General features: G+C 34.3%; 1 long non-coding RNA gene across 1 annotated transcript in view; it reads left to right on the plus strand.

Annotated features, from left to right (window-relative positions):
* The first annotated feature begins 5330 nt into the window (after positions 1-5330).
* Positions 5331-9413, plus strand: part of LOC135220474 (uncharacterized) — a 140739-nt gene continuing 136656 nt past the window's right edge. The window contains exon 1 of the long non-coding RNA XR_010315700.1: positions 5331-5397. This is a non-coding gene — a long non-coding RNA (uncharacterized LOC135220474). The remainder of the gene's footprint in view (positions 5398-9413) is intronic.

The raw sequence follows: 9413 nt of genomic DNA on the forward strand, positions 1-9413 counted from the left end.
CATGAATGTTGTCCACACGGGTGAGGCGATGGAGAGGTGGGCGTGCCCGACGATGCCAGTAGTGTGTTCAGTGCGGTACGATAAACATGGTGCTTACAGCAAAGAAGAAGATAGCGTAGCATGATAATTGCTGTGTGTGTGATGAAAAAGGAGAAAAAGAGGAGAATATGGTGCAAAGAATGGCTCTGTAAAAGAAATGTATACGGTCAACATACGTCTGCCAGGGTCGAAGTAAAAGCCATCGGGCACCACCGTGGTGATTATGCTACAAGACTCATCAGGCAATTTGACGGTTTGCCCGTCAAGTTTGCCCGTTAGAGGGGAAGTCCGCCGATCAGGCCCGATCGTGTGGACAGGCCTTAACGGCACACTTGACAGGCAAACCGTCAAATTGCCCGATGGGTCTTGTAGCAGAATCACCATGGTGGTGCCTGATGGCTTGAGCTTCGACCCTGGCAGACGTACTTTAACCATATACATTTCATTTACTGAACCATTCTTTGCACCATATTCTTCTTCCTTTTCTTCTTTTTCATCACACACAAAGCAATTATCATGCTACACAATATCTTTTTTTGCGGTAGGCACCATGTTTATCGTACCGCACTGAACCACACTACTGGCATCGTCGGGCACGCCCACTCTCCATCCCCTCACCCGTGTGGACAACATTCACGGGTAAGCCCGCCAGAATTTGCCCGTCAACCCCGGAGCACGCCGATCATGCCCGCTCGTGTGGACAGGCCTTAACGTGGCCAGGTACTCGCACAACGCAGGTGTAAAAGTGAGAGTGAAACACCTGTGATGACCTCTAAGGACAGTTAAGGTCAAAACGTGTAACCAACACGATCCTCCGAAATTCGTCAGCTTTTGACGGACTCTCATAAACAGGTGAACCACCAGCCAAAAAATTGACATTGGAATTCTGATGACTGAGTGGTTCCGTCCGTCGTATTTCGTGAATATTTTACATATCCGTATTAATGGACATTCCTACCAAATGTAGACAACATGGTCTTCCTTGCAAATAAAATTTCTCTTTAATCAATTTGATAATTCCCCAAACAAATCTCTTCAAGCCATAGAGTAAATTTTTGAAGGGTCAAGCAATCCATCCAATGACGTGCATTTCATAAAATCATCCAAAATCAACACACTGCAGGTGCCACCAAGGCATGCTTATTGCATCATTCAATCAACTCCTGTTTAACCTTACTCTTACCTCGGCTGTGCATAAGAATTCCATCAAATGGTAAACCATGAAACTAATTTAACTGGTTCTTAACCAAAAGTTAACCAGTGAAAATCAATTAAAGTATTCTCATACTACTATAAGCCCACGTAATATATATATATATATATATATATATATATATATATATCTATATATATATATATATATATATATATATATATATATAAATGTATGATCATGTAGATATGATATATATATATATATATATATATATATATATATATATATATACATATAAACATTTACGTATACGTATAACTGTCTATCTATATATACACACATACAATTCTGAGATTATTTATTATTTAGAACTCGAGTGTACAAACTTAATCAGTACCATAACATTTGAATTAATTAAATTTAAAGCATTGCTTCATTTACCTAAAAAATAATAACCACACATAATCGGCTTATTATTATTATTATTACTATTATTATTATTATTATTATTATTATTATTATTATTATTATTATTATTATATTATTGTCTACTATAGCATAAATTTTCAAGCAATCCTGCCAGCCTATAACATTGCTACTATTATTTTTACGGCATTCCTTTCTCATATTCGTAATCTGAACTAGAATAACTTCGCCAGTTTTCGAAGACAAAACATTGAATGACGAACTGCCACAGAATCATGATGTGGAAAGTGAGGTATTGGTGGGGAGGGGGGAAGAGAAGAGGGAGGGGGAGGGGCGTCATCATAGCAGTCCCCTTATAAAAAAATATTACTAGTCAGAAAAAAAACTATTTGAAAGTTTTGTTTACAATTTCCTTCCGAAACACTTCGAGTTCCTTTTCTAGTGCACCTGGGTCAGAATTTACAATATATTATATATATATATATATATATATATATATATATATATATATATATATTTATATATATATAGATATATACATACCTATGTTGCACAAAGAAGCGCCAGAAGATTGGAATTGTAATACATCATATGACTTGTGTATGGTTGTGAATCCCTTGGCATGTGAAAACTACTCTGTTCACACAATTGGCTCAGTCTTGAGGCCAGTGGTAGTAACATGAGTCATGTAAGTCTCTTCTACGCTTAGTGATGCTACTCAGGTAGTGATGATTTTGTTAAAAATAATAATCGATATTAGTATTGTATATCTGATATTATCTCGGGTGTAAAATCATTCGATACCAATTGAATAATGAAGTATTATCTTGCCTTTTTCGTCTGTAAACGTATTCATCTTTATAGAAGTGAGTGACATGCTATATTCTTCGTGTATTTAGCGTAAAAATGTTTAATTTTCACGTTTCTGTTAATTGAAAATAAGCAAGGAAACCACATTGTATATGTTAGGACTCAATCAAGCCCCTCCGCCACGCGCACGTGCGCATACACATATGTGTGTGTATATAATATACTATATATAGTATATTATAGATATATATATATATATATATATATATATATATATGTATGTAATATACGTTTATTCTATTATATATATATAGTATAGTTATATATTTATATATATTTATACATAAATATATATGATGGAAATAAATTTAATCACGAATATATAAAATGTGATGCTATGTATAAATAAAGGTAATGTCGGCGGAGGAAAATGTGGTGGTGGTGTTTTTTGTTTTCTTTTGGTACAGATCAGTTTCCAGGGACATTCCGTTTTTCTTTCAAATGGCTTCCGGTAACGCGATGGAGAGAGAGAGAGAGAGAGAGAGAGAGAGAGAGAGAGAGAGAGAGAGAGAGAGAGAGAGAGAGAGAGAATGGATTCATAAATGTATATGTATTACTGTAATATTATTTTATGTACATAAATTCACAATGAACGTAATTCTACAGACAATACTTAACTACCAAACAAACAAGCTCCCTATTTTCAAAATGTCATTATCTTTATGATTTCGTTCCACTCTATATGAGCGCCTTCACGTGAAGGGATAACGCATTAAATGTAGGAATTTTAAGCGCAAATACATTAAAGAAAACTATTTTATAATACTATCAAGCAGCAGCAATGCAGTACACATTATGTGCAAATGAAAGTGATTTATTCCTAGTATGACGTAGGTGGGGTTCCTTCGGGGAGAATCCCTATCCTTTAATTGTCACAAATAAATGCACCACCATTTAAGTATTGAGACAGGTATAAGAGAGAGATGTTTATAGTCTACACAAAGGTGTGATACTTTCATATAAAAACCGGTCTCACAATATTAGTCATCTTGGGAACTTTGGAAAGTGTTTATCAATTTAGAATGCCATGAAATTGTGTAAACACATTTCATCTTGGTCTTTCAAGCTTCATTTCTATTGAATAGAGAGAGACGCGGAGTAGTTACTCAGTCATTACCGCAGGATAGAGAGAGAGAGAGAGAGAGAGAGAGAGAGAGAGAGAGAGAGAGAGAGAGAGAGAGAGAGAAGGCTTTACCTAACTTTCTTTTTCATACAGTTTTATTCCGGCTATTTCAAAATGGCAAAGTGTGTGAGTATGTGTGGATGTGTGAGTGTGTGTGTTTGTGCGTGCGTGCGTGTGTGTGTGAGCTTTGCTTCTTATAACCTGACCACTTGTATTCACAGGGCTCTCATTTTCTAAGAGCTGAACCGCCTAATAGTGAATTCGCAACAAGAATATCCGTGAGATTCTTTAAAACATAAAGTCAACCTCGACTTAAGCTAGAATATCCGTGAAACCAAGAATGAATTCATTAATCCCTTTGGAATTACTGAATATATAAATGAAATCCAAAAAAATTTACGTATTGATGAACCAACATATATCTCCTTTCTGTAACGGAAACCAGTTCTCTCTCTCTCTCTCTCTCTCCATTCAGGGATAAAAGGGTTTTTCGATAAATGCTAACAGCAGGATAGGAATCATGAGACCCAGTCCTACTCTGAGCTACGCCGCGACGTCTATAGAAGGGAGAGCCAATGGCAGGTTGGAGAATGATTCAGCGAACTTCAGTGAATGACACAAATCCCGATGCATTATGGTCCAGGGATTAAACAAAATAAATAAATAAATAATAAAAGTAATCCGCTGTGCCTGAAATGTTGGAGAGAGAGAGAGAGAGAAGAGAGAGAGAGAGAGAAGAGAGAGAGAGAGAGACCATTATCGTCAAGTGATTTAACGTTAATTTATGAAACAGTAGCTTTTAAATATATGATTAAATCAAATGATAAAAATACTCAACATAATTGACATAGTTTCTGGGTCTTCATACCAATTAAATTTGATTTAATTTCGTGTAATTCAGACTGCCAAGCTGAGCATCGCTAAATATATAAGAAACCAAATTAGATTAAACAACACCAATTCCTACAGTGATTGCAGAGACATGCAGGTTTGTGGGACCAATATTCGGTGTCCCCCCACCCCCGCCAATGCTACCGTTTCCTTCCTACAGGGCCTTCGACCCTTGCAGATGGTCTTTTCTAAATAGTAATAACACTATATCAAATTGTTCTCCATCATTAGAGAAAGGTTAAATACTCTAATAATAACCATTACGTTTTGGAAAGAGAATTGATGCGCTTTCGCTGGCCTTAAATTTAATCTCTCTCTCTCTCTCTCTGCTCTCTGCCTTGGCGCAAAAAAAAAAAACCTAGCCGTTGACATTTCGTTGTTAATAAGCTAATTCCTTCACTGGTTTGTCTCGTAGAAATATTCATAATTAATTATACTAAAAACAATCCATCAGTGAATCAGTTTTAGGCTCTAACAAGGTATTTCATATTCTCCCACCCCAACACTACCGCCCTCTCTCTCTCTCTCTCTCTCTCTCTCTCTCTCTCTCTTCTCTCTCTCTCTGGCTTCTTGAAACTAATGGTATAAAAATAATTTTTGAAAATATTCTTAATCAGACGATAAACAGGAATGAGCGAAGAGACCTTATCGGTATAACGACAACATTCTCTTCTGGTCTTCGATCAATTCGGCACGACGTCATTGCCGAAGTGCCTCGTTGTGGACAATATAACTACCTAATGGTCAAATTCGCTCTAGTTTCCGACTTGTCTCTCTCCTGCGTTCCACAGATGACAAGACGACCTACCGTCCTCCGAAAATCAGTTTAATTTTGACTCTGTGAAGTGAGTAAGATGACTTCTTGGAGCCGGTACTGGGTTTTGTCTATATCGTGAGTTTGAGTATTTGTCTTAAATTTATTAAGTTCTTAATTGCAATTCACTTTGAATGTTTGGAAATCGCGTGATATTTACTCGAGCTATTTGGGGTATGTCATGTTCTTTTCCTGTTGTGATAATGAGTAAGGTTTGTGTCAGAGGTCGGCTATTAATTGAATAATTTATTAAATCTATCGAGGATAAGTAGTTTGTAGATATATAGTAAAAGCATATTTAATCATTTGCCTCTAAATATTTTAGATTGTCTATTTAATCATTCGATGCTAAAATTCGATGCTAAATAGTTTGAAGATAGTTAATTTAATTATTCGATGCCAAATAGTTTAAAGATGGTATTCGGTTTATTTAATCATTTGATGCTAAATAGTGTTCAGGTAGTCAAAACTATTATTTTGGTAAGTTTTTTTATAGGAAATCATTGAATTGAAATAATTTGAATCGATGGGTTTATGGGGTAGACGTAGGTGAAATGTTTGTGTACATAAAATATTTTGTTAGTAGTTAAGTGTACATACATTATTTTGTGTTAGTAGTTAAGCAATGCTGGTGAAGTGAGTGCAACAGTGCAAAGCAGTGCTGGTGAAGTGAGTGTAGTAGTACTATTTGTGCTGCAAGTGACTGCAATAGAGCAGCACTAAGCAGTGCTCGTGAATTGAGGCAATAATACGGCACTAGGCAGCGTGGTGAAGAAAGTGCAAATATGACTTAAAATTCTTCAATTGTTCTTCGATGAGTTCTTCGATTGTTCTTCGATATATAATTCATATTTATATATTTTCAGATTGTCATTGTATTTAATCATTCGATGCTAAAGAGTTTGCAGACAGTGTTTTAATCATTTGATGCTAAATCTTGTGCAGACAATCAAAACTATTAATATGATAGGTTTGTCAAATCCTGGAATTTAAATAATTTGAATCAATAGGTTTATGGTAGACGTAGGTGAAATGTTTGTGTACATATATTTTAATTGTGGTGAATTGAGTGCAATAGTGCGAAACGGTGATTAAGTGAGTGCAGTAGTGTTATCTGTGCTGGTGAAGTGACTACAATAGTACGGCACTAAGCAGCGCTACTGAATAAACTGCAAATATGAGTCAAGTTCTTCAATTGTTCTTAAGAGTTCTTAGATTGTTCTTCGTAGAGCTCTTTGATAGTTTTTTCATGAACTTTATACCTTATTTCCGGATTAAGTCATTGTTCCATTTAATTAATTATCTTATTTCCGGATTCACTCATTATTCCAGGTTCAATTAATTTACATAACCTATTTCCAGTTTAGCTAGTTTTCAGATATTCAAATAATTTATTCAATATCTCGAGGATAAGTGGTTTGCAGATAGTAAAAGTATATTTAATCATTCGATGCTAAATAGTTTGTAGATAATAAGTTTATTTAATAATTACTCTAAATAGTTGGTAGATAGGCAGTTTATTTGATCATTCGATGCTAAATAGTTTGTAGATAGTCTGTTTATTTAATCATTTGACACTAAATAGCTTGCCTATTCAATGCTAAATAGTTTGAAGATAGTTTATTTAATTATTCAATGCTAAAGAGTTTGCAGATAGTCGGTTTATTTAATCATTTGATGCTAAATAGTGTTCAGATAGTCAAAACTATTATTTTGGTAATTTTTTTTATAGGAAATCATTGAATTGAGTCAATGGGTTTATGGTAGACGTAAGTGAAATGTTTGTGTACATATATTATTTTGCGTTGGTAGTTAAGTGTACATACATTATTTTATTGTCAGTAGTTAAGCAGTGCTGGTGAAGTGAGTGCAACTGTGAGTGCGGTAGTGCTATTTGTGCTGGTGAAGTGACTGCAATAGAACTTGCCAACTAAGCAGTGTGGGCGTGAAGAAAAGTGCAAATATGGACTAAGTTCTTCGATTGTTCTTCGATGAGTTCTTCGATTGGTCTTCGATGAGTTCTTTCGATGAGTTCTTCGCATTGTTCTTCGATGAAGTTTTCTTCGATTGTTTCTTCGATGGAGTTCTTTCGTATGAGATTCTTCGATTTATGTTTCTTCGATGAATCTTCGATTCGTTCGAATATAGAATTTTTTCATAACATAATATATTTTCAGATTAAGTCATTGTTCCATTTAATTAATTATCTTATTTCCGGATTCACTCATTATTCCAGGTTCAATTAATTTACATAACCTATTTCCAGTTTAGCTAGTTTTCAGATATTCAAATAATTTATTCAATATCTCGAGGATAAGTGGTTTGCAGATAGTAAAAGTATATTTAATCATTCGATGCTAAATAGTTTGTAGATAATAAGTTTATTTAATAATTACTCTAAATAGTTGGTAGATATGGCAGTTTATTTGATCATTCGATGCTAAACTAGTTTGTAGATAGTCAGTTTATTTAATCATTTGACAACTAAAATAGCTTGTAGATAGGCAGTTTATTTAATCATTCAATGCTAAATAGTAATTGAAGATAGTTTATTTAATTATTCAATGCTAAGAGTTTGCAGATAGTCGGTTTTATTTATTCATCTGATGCTAAATAGTGTTCAGATAGTCAAAACTATTATTTTGGTAATTTTTTTTATAGGAAATCATTGAATTGAGTCAATGGGTTTATGGTAGACGTAGTGAAATGTTTGTGTACATATATTCTTTTTGCGTTGGTAGTTAGTGTACATACATTATTTTATTGTCAGTAGTTAAGCAGTGCTGGTGAAGTGAGTGCGGTAGTGCTATTTGTGCTGGTGAAGTGACTGCAATAGAACTGCACTAAGCAGTGTGGTGAAGAAAGTGCAAATATGACTTAAGTTCTTCGATTGTTCTTCGATGAGTTCTTCGATTGTTCTTCGATGAGTTCTTCGATGAGTTCTTCGATTGTTCTTCGATGAGTTCTTCGATTGTTCTTCGATGAATTCTTCGATTCTTCGAATATGAATTTTTTCATACATAATATATTTTCAGATTAAGTCATTGTTCCATTTATTAATTTAATTATCTTATTTCCGGATTCACTCATTATTCAGGTTCAATTAATTTACATAACCTATTTCCAGTTTAGCTAGTTTTCAGATATTCAAATAATTTATTCAATATCTCGCTGGATAAGTGGTTTTGCAGATTTAAAATAAAGGTATAATTTAATTCAATTCGATTCGGCTAAATAGTTGTAGATAATAAGTTTGTATTTAATAATTACTCTAAACATAGTTTGGTAAGATAGGCAGTTTATTTGGAGATCATTCGATGCTAAATAGTTTGTAGATAGTCCAGTTTTATTTAATCATTTGACACTAAATAGCTTTGTAGATAGGGCAGGTTTTATTTAATCAATTTCAATGCTCAATCGTTTTTGAAGATAGTTTATTTAAATTATTCAATGCTAAAGAGTTTTGCAGATAGGTCGGTTTGTAATTTAACTCATCTGATGCTGAAATAGTGTTCAGATAGTCAAAACTATTATTTGGTAATTTTTTTTTATAGGAAATCATGAATTGAGTCAATGGGTTATGGTAGACGTAAGTGAAATGTTTGTGTACATATATATTTTGCGTTGGTAGTTAAGTGTACAATACATTATTTTATTGTCAGTAGTTAAGCAGTGCCTGGTGAAGTTGAGTGCGGTAGTGCTATTTTGTGCTGGTGAACGTGACTGCAATCGAACTGCACTAAGCAGTGTGGTGAAGAAAGTGCAAATATGACTTAAGTTCTTCGATTGTTCTTCGATGAGTTCTTCGATTGTTCTTCGATATAGAATTTTTTCATACATATATATTTTCAGATTAAGTCATTGTTCCATTTAAATATCTTATTTCTGGATTCACTCTCCATGGTTCCATGTGTCTTAATTTATAGATGCTCATGTAGATTTTGTAACTGTTGAAATTATATTTGCAAGTTTAATGGGTGAGGAAAGGAAGGGAAGGGGTTTCAGATACTACTTTTGGCTAGCTGCCCACTTATAGCTGAAGACTTGAACCAAAATCAAAATTACTAACAATGGAACAGGCTCTACGAGCATAA

The sequence above is a fragment of the Macrobrachium nipponense genome, chromosome 2, assembly GCF_015104395.2.
Source record: "Macrobrachium nipponense isolate FS-2020 chromosome 2, ASM1510439v2, whole genome shotgun sequence".
Classification (NCBI taxonomy): Eukaryota; Metazoa; Arthropoda; class Malacostraca; order Decapoda; family Palaemonidae; genus Macrobrachium; species Macrobrachium nipponense.